Source organism: Urocampus carinirostris, chromosome 20, assembly GCF_059441175.1.
Source record: "Urocampus carinirostris isolate Australia breed hairy pipefish chromosome 20, RoL_Ucar_1.0, whole genome shotgun sequence".
Classification (NCBI taxonomy): domain Eukaryota; kingdom Metazoa; phylum Chordata; class Actinopteri; order Syngnathiformes; family Syngnathidae; genus Urocampus; species Urocampus carinirostris.
In genome coordinates, this window is record NC_142368.1 from 2,529,265 (window position 1) to 2,542,056 (window position 12,792).

A 12,792-nucleotide genomic window follows, 5' to 3' on the forward strand; every position below is an offset into this window, starting at 1 on the left:
TTGAAAGTAATCCAGTTAAAGTAACCCTACCCAACCCTGGTCGCGAGGCTTGCAGTGATGCTAAAGGGAGAAGCAAAAACATGCTAACCATGTAAATGAATCTTGCGTTTACGAATAAAATATGAAAATGTTATTTGATATTAGTCCCAAGCCTTACAGAGGTGATAAAGGTAAAAGCAAAACGTGATAATTATGGAAACTACCTATGAAAAACACTTTTTTTTCACATGTCCAAAAACCAAGTTTACTAAGCTTTATACGTCTCTAAGATGCAAGTCTGTTATTGATTGCCCTCTTGTAAAATGCTGGTCTGCAATTGGTTTGCGTCACAGCATGCGGAAATGCAAATATGCTATTTGGCTGAACTATCTCCCACAATACCTCCCTTTCCTTTTGTTAAGTTCAGAATGTTGTATGCTTTGTCAAGACTTTGCTACACAAAACCGTATTTTGTGCGATGTATTAGCCCTTACAGGGATGTTAAAACAAAAAGCAAAAACATGATAACCATGGAAAAGAAGCTGGTGATTATTAAGGAATACTATAGGCATGACAATCCTAGAAGTAGAAATTTTCAAATTAGTGTTGCATGTAGGCATGATAAAGTGAGAAAGAAAAAAAACATGATAACCATAAAAACAATCAGGGATTTGGAACACATTAGCTCGTTAGCTAGGTTTCTATTCCACGCTGTATGGCAATTTCACTTTACGATACCAGATATTATTTCTGTGTTTTTTATAACCTCTTTGTTTTTCCCTTCACCAGAGTCTTCGTGTTTTTCCTCATAGTTTCACCATTCGATATTTTCTGTCCACCTAACGGAGCTAGCCACTTTTCTTTTTCAGTTCTTGTCCAATCACACATCTAGATCTTGGCGGTTCCACTTCAAATGAATGCTTCATGCAGCTCCAGGGAAGACATAAAACCATAAATCTTTGCGCACGGTGTAGATTTATGGCAGGCCCCCCATGAATGGGCCGTACTTCCGACCCATTGGTGGGAAGGTTCAGTCTTTACCGCAGTGACATTTCCATTTCACGTGCTCACACCCGTGTTTCCTGCGCTCAGTCAAAATCACAATCTTGCTTGCACCAGGTCTCGATAACAAGTCCGGATCTGAACCCGCCTTTAGTGTTTTGGTCAGTTAGAACCAGTTTCTATTCAGACATATCCTCATCATGCAAATTGCAAAAAGAAAGGCACATGACGTAGCTTTCAAGCTAAAAGCAAACGAGCAGTCCGATAAAGAAGGAAACAGAGCGACTGCACGTAAACTTCACTTTGCGAGCGTGTTGCTAGCGTGTTTTTGAATAAGGGAGCGTGGGACGACGTTTATATGACAAAATCTCTTTCCCATACTGGGGAAGATGACTTTGATGACGTCAGTTATAAGGAGGAAGATGAGGACGGTTTACCGTGGTTTCTACAAGTACGGTATGTTTTTTTTATCAGAGCCGTTCACTGTGTTGTGAGCGTGTTGCTAGTAGCGTTTTGCTACCCTTCACAGGCACGGTTTGGGATGAAAGTTATAATATTATAATTAAAGCTTTGAAAACTCTCCCGGTGTACCGTCTTTCTTTGTAAATATGTGTAACCGATGTATAATATGTATTTGCACCTGTATATTTTTGTAATGTATTTATTTGAGACACTTATTCTGATATGTTTTGCGAATTAAAAAAGAGGGGCGGAGCAAACGCGGGCTGATGGGAAGTGGGGTAAAGGTGAGTGAAACCTTTTGTCGCGGCGGACAATAGTGGATATATATTTTTCCCACCCTTACCTTTGGAAATATAGACTTTTTTTCCTTGGATTAGTTTCAACGGGTACCCGGACGTTGCAGGTCTGCATCAAACCTTAAGTACCGGTATAATTTTCTGTTCATTTTGCCGGTTGTGGTTTTTGGACTGTGTACTTTATATACAGTTACAATCGCGGGACTCAAAGCCGAGTTTAAGCTAATATTGTGATTGTGTTACATGTTTTAATGTGGGCGCATGCGGCTTATATACAGGCTTGTGTAAGTACAAAATCGGTTTTCCTCCTAAAATGTGGTGGGTGCGGCTGATAATCAGGTGCGCTCTATAGTCCGGAATTTACGGTAGTTAGTACAGAGATCCCCTGGTTTCGGAGGTTAATAGGGGACCAAAAGAGAAAATCCACTAAGTACTGTGACACCATCTTTTTTTTAATATTTCTTTGCCCAATTTGTATTTAAAATGTTTTTTTTTTATCAGAGGAGTAAACCAGCTATAACTGACGTGCGAAGTAGCAAGGGGTCTCAGTATTCCAACATGTGATGTGTTGTCTTTCTTTTACGCTCTGTTCATTTAGATAAAGTTAGTGTTTCTCTTTCTTTTCACATTTTGTTTGGCTAGAACTACTTAGTCTCCCGACAAATCCCAAGTTGTCTTTCATTTTTGTTTTGTTCAACGAGAACTAGCTACTATGACAACATACCCCGCATCATCCCGACTTTAAAGTTTTGTACATTTTATCGTAGAGTTTCAACAGTATGTCGCGGGGATGTGTAATAAAGCCTGTATTAGCTTGGATTTCTTCGAATTGTGGAGATTCTAGTACTTTCTTGTTCTGTTTATGCAAACTATCTAATATTGATTCCTTTTCTGTGAATACTTCACACACAATTCAAGGGACCAGGTCCCAATTTGCTGAGGTCTCTCTAATCCATAGATCAAAAATGGGACCAGGTACCAATTTTGGGAAATTCCTATATTCCAGAGTTGATTCAAGGGACCAAGTCCCAGTTTGGAAGGTCTCTCTCCAGTTTCTTCTACTCCAGAGCCATTTCAAGGGACAGGGTTCCAGTCTTGCAGGTCCCTCCCCTCATTGGCTAATTCATAGGGCCAAATCCCTGTTTTGGAGGTTAAGTAACTCCCTGTTTTGGAGAGTCCTCTACTCCACAGCTAATTCAATAAACCAGGTCCCAGTTTTTTGGAGGTTCCTTTACTCCCCAGCTGATTTAAGGGATCAGGTCCCAGTTTATGGAGGTTACTCTCCTCAACAACTCATTTAAGGGACCAGGCTCAGGTTTTGGAGGTTTCTTTACACCACAGCCAAGTCAATGGGCCAGGTCACAGTTTTGGAAGGTCTCTCTGCTCATCAAGTCCTGGTTTTTGGCGGTCCGCCTTCTCCACAGCTGATTCAAGGGACCAGATACCAGTGTTTGTGGTTCCTTTAGTCCATACCTTATTTTAGGGACAAGATTCCAGGTTTTTAGAGGTGTTTTAATCAACTGTGATGGAGGAGAACACTTTAAGAACTGTGAGATTCTTCAATACGTGGTTTATGAAATAATACTTAGGGTTGAAGTCGGCAACTTAAGTTGAGAAATGGCTTTTACTTCTGTTGGTGTTCTCACCTCGTCCGTAATGTACACCAGATGGGACGAATGATGACTTTTTTCCTGCATTTTCACGGATGTCTTTGCGAACTCGAGGTCTCGGCCGCCGCGGGGTCCCTCTTCGGACATAGATTGATCACGCGACGGGGCTTGAAGCCCGAGGAACTCGGGCGGACACAGAGAAGACTTTGTGCTGGGGAAAAACTGGTCTTTGTCGGCCGTCGGGGTGGGCTGGTGTTGACATAACCTCAGACGGAATTCCGTAGCTTGTCCTTTATTTCCAATGCTAGCGGATTGCTAGCTAGCTAATTAAATTTGCTGTTGATTATTACTTATGCTGTAGCCATTAAATTTCTACTTCTAGCACTTTAATAACGATGTAACTATTGTCTCATCTCATTAGCCGTACCGCTTATCCTCATTAGGGTCGCGGGGGGGCTGGAGCCCATCCCAGCCATCTTCGGGCAGTGGGCAGGGGACACCCTGAACTGGTTGCCAGCCAATCGCAGGGCACACGGGGACAGACAACTCATTCGCTCATTCACACCTAGGGACAATTTGGACCGGCCAATTCACCTGAAATGCATGTTTTTGGAATGTGGGAGGAAACCGGAGTGCCCGGAGGAAACCCACGCAAGCACGGGGAGAACATACAAACTCCGCACAGAAAGTCTGGAGCTGGATTTGAACCCACGACAGGTTCCCATGACATGAACTGTGCCGCACAAGCGCTAAGTATTTTTAATGGTTTACAATTTTACCTTGCTAACTATGTTCATCGCATCCTCATTCTTTCATGTTTTGTTCGGGTAGTATGTGTTTCAACATTTTTTGCAGCGCTGTCATCTTTTATTCATTCAAATCCCTTTTTATCTTTCATATTTTGTTCAAGGGAGTGAGCGTCCCAACATATCCTGCTTTTCTTTATTTCTCTCTTTTTTAAAGTAAACGTGCGCAACACTGTTGGTATATAACTTGTGTCTGGTTTTTAATCATGATGTTAGCATTGATACATTCTTGCCTTTTTTTCTTACAAATATCCTTCCAGTCTGATGCCACGGCTGCTATGGATCCAAAACAAGTGTCAGATTTTCTTTTCACCGACCCAGTGTGGCGCAAAGGAAGCGCCACGTCTCTGCTGGCGACACCGCCGACTGGCAGACAGACAGTCGGGTGTCAGACCGGGACCGGGACTGGCAGACAGTCAGCCGGGTCGGATCGGGACTGGCAGACAGTCCGGCCGGGTCGTACCGGGACGGCTAGTCGCTTCTTGGCAAAGGCGGCGGCGAGGGAGAAGATCACACGATGGCAGCGGCCGAGGGAGCCTCTTTTGTCTCGTGACAACTAAAGGCATATGTGTGACATCTGAGCAATTTTAATTCATAAGATCTGGTGGAAGGCCATGATGCATTCGGGCGTAAATTGCTTTTTATAATGTAAAATAGACCAGGGTTTTTCAACCAGTATGCCGCAAGAAATTTACCCATTTTATTTTAAAAAAGCATTTAGTATTCAGTATCTTTGCAGAGTAAAAGTAACATTAATCCCGACCAGTAGGTGGTGAAAGAGAACCTTTTATTTTATCTGCTCTTCTCCCTGAGATTTGATCTGCAACCTCAGTGGAACTGTTTATATCTAGGCTTAAAACACATTTCTTTTCTAGAGCATATGAATAACCTAGATTTTATGTTGACAATATCTGTGTATTATTTGTTATTGCAACATCCATTGCAGCCCGGTCAACCTGTAAGGAGGATTACCTCACGTACGGTCCTTCGTTTTCCTCATGTTGAGGTTTTTGAGTTTTTCCTTGCCCTTGTGTAGGTTTTAGATGAGGGGATGGTGTCATAATGGTCTACGGTTTGCAATAATCTGGTCTGTGCAGCCCTTTGAGACTCTTTGCGATTAACGGCTATACAAATAAACATGACTTGACTTGTATATACTAAGTATCTGCTCATGAGGTAGTACGGTAGTTTTGTTTGATGAAGCTGGTTAAGATCACTGCAAAAAAATAAAAGTAAATATTGTACAAGTAATTTGACTGATTACAGTTTTAGTTTTATTTTACAGAAGAAAAAAACAAGGTTAAAAACGGGAACTGATTACTATCCATCCATCCATTTGCTGCACCGCTTATCCTCAGTAGGGTCGCGGGGGTGCCGGAGCCCATCCCAGCTATCTTCGGGCAGTGGGCAGGTGACACCCTGAACTGGTTGCCAGCCAGTCGCAGGGCACACAGAGGCAGACACTCGCTCATTAACACATAGGGACAATTCGAACCGGCCTATTAAGCAGGCATGTTTCTGGAATGTGGGAGGAAACCGGGGTGCCCAGAGGAAACCCACAAAATCACGGGGAGAACATGCAAACTCCACACAGGAGGTTCGATCTCATGACCTCAGAACTGTGCCGCACACACGCCGCCGTGCTGCCCAACTGATTACCAATTGTTTTTATTTTTATATGCCTGTACTAATTATCTCAGCCGGTATATACTGTAGATGGGTGCCGCCGGGCTGTACTCGCCCAAGACACACCACAGAAGTGGTCCCTCGACCACCCTGGCGGTTAAGGGGTCGGTGAACAGTGAACTAGCTATCTGCTCATGAGGTAGAACCGTATATTTAATAACTAAACTGCAAAAAAAGACTAAATCAAATAAAGTGAAAAATCTTACGGCTAATTTGGCTCATTCGAATTAATGGTTAAAGTTAGAACCGAGGGGAAAATGTTGTAAAAATAGAGGAAAAGAATGTATGAAATGCTATAATAGAACAAGACTTAAATGATCATATGATCAAACATTTTTTCTTATGTTACTAAAATGTTCCCAATTTCTTAAGTTTGAGCAGGTGAAACTTAAGGATAAAATTTGTTAGAATATGATCCTTCAATTTAAATTTTGCAAAATAAGAACAAGACAATAAGACCCTGTGTTTCCATTTATTATTGTATTATTTATTGTATTGTTCTCGTTTTTATTAGTTGGAACGGTTTAAACTGAGAGGGGGGAGTTAGGGAAAATAGGAAAAACCAGTTGACATTTTAGCAAAAACAAAATACTTAAAAGGGACACTGTGTAATATTTGACGACCAGATGTTTCAACCGAAAACATGAGCACCATTTATCTTTCAGTACTTTTTGCCCAGCTTATCACAATGTTTCTGTTATTTGGGGGTATTCTTAGCACAAATAAGGCAGATAATCGTGTGAGCTATAGGTGAGCGTGTATTACTTCATTCACAAAGAAAAAAATGTTTTTTTTCTTTGTGAATCAAGTTCTTTTTACCACTAGGAGGCCTTTCGTCATACACTATATCATTCTTCTCATTTGTCTATGCCGTTCTCAGTTAATTGCGTTTGTGCACTGTCGCTTTAAGAATTCTCTTTTCTCTCTGAAGTCAAAATGAGCACATTTGATCAAAAGCTGCAGCAGATTCGAAAGCACGCATTCCTATAGACAATTTAAATGACCCGTGAAAAAGGTTCTCTCGCAGGACAAGTCTGCCATCTAGCGGACAAGAGGCAAACTGCAGGGGGTTAGGATTCCGAGGAACCTATCTACACGTTTCTTGGGTTGTTGTGTTTTTACTACTTTAATACTTTTACGTCCTGTGAAAAACAACAATTAAGGAATTCAAACTTGAAAACTACAGGAGAGAGTGGAGCAGTGACTGTAGCATAGGGAAAAATAACTTTTAAAATGTGATCGTCTTACCTTTTGAATGACAGCAAGGATAAGGTCCTCCTTGTTTTTTTTTTTTCGTCTTTTAATTAGCATCTTATGCTTTAATCTAAAGTCCACTTTGTAAAACCTCTTCAATTTTGGGGATTAAATCCTCTTTTTTTAGATAAAACTTAAAACGCGTGACAAATTCTTCCAAATGGTTGTGCCCGAATTGTAGTTAGCTTGTCAATAATTACTTCTATTGATTGGCCCCGAAATCAAACTTACAAGTCTTGGGCTCACTAGTCAAGTCAAGTCAAGTGATTTTTATTTGTATAGCCCTAAATCACCAAGAGTCTCAAAGGGCTTCACAGATTATTACACAGACTATTTTTCAGCCGACGAGAAGAGTAGGTTATTCATATGCTATGGAGTAGAAGTGAGTTTTAAGTTTAGATTTAAACATTTCCACTGAGGTTGCAGATCAGATCTCAGGGGGAAGAGCATTCCACAGCACCGGTGCCCGGATGGAGAACGCTCTCGAACCAGCAGAACACTTCTTTGCTCTTGGGATCACCAGAAGACCGGCACCCTCAGATCGTGGGCTTCGGACCGGGACATAGGGGCAAATCAGATCCGAAAGATAAGAGGGAGCAAGTCCATGTATGATTTTGTATAATACTAAGAGAACCTAGAAATCACATCTAAGGCTAACTGGGAGCCAATGCAGGTTAGCCAAAATCGGTGTTATGTGATCATACTTTTACACATCTACCTGCACGGCAACCACGCTTCTGTTTTCTGTCTTTACGGCGCCGTTGTCGTCGTTTATTAGGAGGAATAGCTGTCCACAAGGATGCCGGATCTCTTTGAAGTTCGCTCGGTATATCACAGGCGGTATAAAAAGTGCCCGAAAAGTCGAAATTTAGACGCCCACCCAACCGAATAAGTTCGTCCCTGCTGTAAGTATTTTTGGCCACACATGTGTCCAAAAGTGAAAGCAAAAAAGACCAGAGAACCGCAATAAATAGAAGATTAGCTGGAGAGCAACTAGCCGCAGCATCCATGCGCGCCGCCATGTTATTCTACTACCGCCCCCTGTGTCGATAGATTCTCGGCGGTCTTAGTATTTGAATAGCAAATGTGAAATTTGAGCAATTTTGAAAAAGAAAATCGAAATATTATGGAAAAAAAAATAAAAACTTTAACACTAAATAAATATAAATGTAATATACTTTCAAATGTATATTCCCATGATGATCTGAAAACTTAACCACGGAGGATGAAATAAACTACAACGACACGTTAGGATTTAAAGATTTATACATTTTCTTGGCTTTACATTTTTAGTGTACCGGTAATTATTTGGTGCCCAGGAAAATCTCAGGAGAATTGTCATCTGAAATCGTCAAGTCTATTTGTGTAAGCCCTTAATCAAGTCTCAAGGGGCTGTAAGGAACACATACTATTATTACACCACCCCCTGATCTAAAACCTACATGAGGGCAAGGAAAAACTCAAAGCCTCAACCTTGAAAAGGGGACGCACATGAGGTAATCCCCCTTCCAGGATGACCAGGCCTCAATGGATGCTGCAACAAACAATAAACATACATCATCAACAAGAAATATAGGTTATTTATAAGCCATAGAATAGAAGTGTGTTTTAAGCCTATCCCCCTCGGATGGGTCTGGCCTTGATGCGGCGAGGGGGCTTGCGTGTTCCAGTGACCCTGGAGAGCGATACCGTCGGGAGCTTGCTCCTGGTAGGGTCACCCATGGCGGGCCGGTCTCCGGGGTAGGTTCCAGACAAACAAAGACCCCAGCGTGTCGGTACGCTGTGAGGTGGCAGCCCCACCAACCGACTATCCTGCGGAGGGCTAACAACTCACCCAGGAGAAACACACTTTGTTACGAAACTGACCAGAGAAAGAAGCCGGACTGACCAACACGGTAACGGACCCCAGCCTGCCCCCGACCAACGAGTACGGATCGATCTTCGTCATAAGACCCGTGTCGCCACCTGGAATGTCCAGACACTCCTTCGCCCCGGAGCTGCCACCCTGCTGTCCCGAGAGCTCTGTCGCTATAACATCACCATGGCAGGGCTCTGTGAAGTACGATGGCAAGGCAATGGTGAAACAACAGCTGGCAACCATTGCTACATCTGGAGTGGCCCCGAGAGTCGGACCGGCCTTTACGGTGTGGCTCTTGCCATTCCAAAAGCCCTCCGGAGGTCCCTCATCAGCTGGACACCAATAAGTGACAGACTACTGTCTGCTCGATTCCTCCACCATCACGGCAAGATGACAGTGATCGTCGCCTACGCCCCCACCGATGTCGCTGATGAGGATGCGAAGGACGCGTTCTTTGACCAACTCCACCAGGCTGTCAACCAAGCCCCACCACACGACGTCACCATCATCCTCACTGATGCCAACGCCACTCTATCCAGCATTGATCGGTCCCCCGGCTCACCTGTCGGCACCACCTTCGTTGACAGCACAACAAACGACAATGGCAACCGCCTCCTCCTCCTCTGCCACCAAAACAACCTTTGTGTTGCTGACACCTGGTTTCCCCGGAAATGCATCCATCACTGGACGTGGTACAGCCCAGATGGCAGAACCAGGAAGGGATTGGACCACATCCTGATATCACGACGCTGGAAGTCGTTTGTAACCAACTGCCGGGTGTTCAGAGGAGCACAGCTTGGCAACACAGACCATCGTCTGCTGGTGGCCCAGCTCAAGCTAAAGCTCCGAGCCAACCAGCACAAGACTCTGCCTCGCCCCGACTCCTCCCGACTCAGCGACCCCAACATCGCCAGAGACTTCAGTTGCTCCATCCGCCGCTCTCTTGATACCCTGGCTCCTGACAAGCTGACAGACTGGGCGGCCTTCAAGGAAAGTGTCCTCCAGTCTGCTCACAATGTCCTCGGACGCCCGCGATCCTCCCCGAGAAAGCCCTGGATATCAGAGAGGACACTAAACATCATAGACCAGCGGCGTGAGGCCCGACTCCGAGGCGACCTCACAGAGTATCGGAGACTGAATCGCCTGCGCAATGTGGCCATTGCTGAAGATAGGGAGAGGTTTTGGCAGGCAGAAGCCCAACAGCTTGAGTCCGCGGCCAACAACAACAACATGAGCCGCGTATTCAGTCTACTACGCCAAGCCCGTAGCGGCCCACACATAAAGACAGCCCTGGTAAAGGACTCAGACGGCAACCTCATCATGACAGAAGCCAACTGCCTCGAGCGCTGGAAGGAGCACTTTAGCCTCCTCTTGCAGCACAGCACCATCCCGGCTGATCCCACCCTCCTACGGGCTGCGAGCACAGCACCTCCTAACGACACCTGCTGCACAGACCCCGTAACACCCGAGGAAGTGAGAGCTGCTCTGAAGAAGCTGAACACCAAGAAAGCCCCCGGCATCTGTGCCATTACCGGCGAGATGCTCAAGGCCGGCGGTGATGGCATGGTGGAGTGGCTAACCCGCCTATTCAACCAGGTGTGGGAATCGGAGCAGCTGCCCACCGACTGGACCAGAGGAGTCATCTTGCCCTTCTGGAAATGCAAGGGCGACAGGCTTGTCTGTGGAAACCACAGAGGCATAACCTTACTCTCCATCCCGGGCAAGGTCTTTACCAGGATCTTGCTCAGCCGTGCCCTTCCAGCAATCAGAAGCTGCCGCCGTCCCCAGCAGGCTGGCTTTATGCCCAACCGCTCCACAACGGACCACATCTCTGCCGTCCGTTTGCTGATAGAAAAGACCCGTGAATTCCGTAAAGATCGCCATCTATATATCGGATTCATTGATCTGAAGGCCGCCTTTGACACCGTCTGCCACTCTTCACTGTGGAACATCCTCCAAGCTCTCAGAGCACCACCCAAGATCATAGCCCTGTTCAAGCTGCTCTACAGCAACACAGAGAGCTGTGTCCGTATCAACGGCATTGACTCCGACTGGTTTGCTATCTCCAGCGGCGTTCGCCAAGGCTGTGTGGCTGCTCCCGACCTTTTTAATTGCATCATCGACCATCTGATGTTCAGGGTTAGTGAGCGCATCCCCGGAGTGTCTTTCGGCAACTACCACCTGACTGACCTGGAGTATGCTGACGACACCATCATTCTCAGCACTTCCTACAGCCAGCTGAGAGACGCTCTGGGCATTTACAGCGAAGAGGCAGCGCGGCTTGGCCTGCAAGTGAGTTGGACGAAAACCAAGTTCATGTATGTCGGTGATGGACCAGATCCACCTCCCATCCAAATTGGTAGCGACATCGTAGAGCCTGTCAAGAGCTTTGTATATCTGGGGTCCATGGTGACAGACAATGGGGACCTAAAACCAGAGATTCTCCGCAGAAGAGCCCTGGCAGCATCTGCTCTGCAGTCTCTCTGGAAACCACTCTGGCGGCACCAGACCATCGCACGCAAGACGAAGCTCCGCATTTACAACCTCGCCGTACTCCCTATCCTGCTTTATGGCTCAGAAACATGGCCCCTGAACGACACCCTGGCCACAAGAATCGATGGTTTTGATAGCAGGGCTCTCAGAACCATCGAGAACATCAGGTGGCCCCAGCGAGTCTCCAATAAAGAGCTCAGAGCCCGCACGTGCCAGCCCCAAGCATCTTCCTTGGTCGCACAACGCCGCACCCGCTGGTTTGGCCATGTCCTTCGTCTACCACCAGACCATCCGACACGAGCCATTCTCCAGTTTGACCCAAAGGCCGCAGGCTGGAGACGACCACGAGGGAAACCCCGCACTCGATGGCTCGACGTCGTTGCGGGCGACCTCCAACAACACGGAGTTGCCGTAGAGGATGCAGAACAGCTGGCACAAGACCGCCAGCATTGGAAAAACCTGGTTCATCTGGTCGGCTCAACGCACAGGGACGGGACCCCCCGACCTTCGCTGGAGCAATAAGTAAGTAAGTAAGTTTAAGCCTATATTTATACAGTTCCGCTAATGTTGCAGATCGGATCTCAGAATGCAGAGCATTCGCTCTCAAACCTACGAATTTCTTCTTGGCTCTTGGGATCACTAGTAGACCATTATTTTCCGAGCGAAGGCTCCGAGCAGGGACATAGGGGGAAATTAAATCTGAAAGATATGAGGGGGCAAGTCCATGCTTAATTGTGTGTAATACCAACAAAACCTCTTGCCTCATTAGCGATGCTGCGGTGTCAAAGAGGATTTTGGGGGTATATTTATGCGCAGCCATGTCCTTAGTCTGAGAAATATTGTGTATTAGCAAAGTGAAGGGCTGCTTTATCGCACCAGGTCCAACAAGAAAACCCAAAGATTGGTACGGCGCCATAGAAGTGCTGCAGAATCCAGGACATTAACCTTCACCACGAAAAAGAGACACTGGAGGTTATAGGATTCTCTGGGTAGTGAAATGCAACAGTTTAACAGTTGGAAAATATTTTTGCATGATTCTTGTTGTGTTTAGATTAACAATTTTGTGTCTTGTGAAAAATAAAATGGATCCTGATCTTAAAACAAAGAGACACATGAGGCTGGCTACAAGACAATTTTTGGAGTGGACTCCAAGAGGCTAGGATTTGGAGATGTTTGTATTTTTTTAACGGTGGCATCCACTACATGCGGATGGATGCAACTGTTGCGTCCACTGTATATGGATGGATATAACTTTGATAGTCACTATAACTGGGTAAAAACTGTGGCATCCACTATATATAGTTTAATACAATTGCGGACCTACACTATATGTGGATGGATACAAG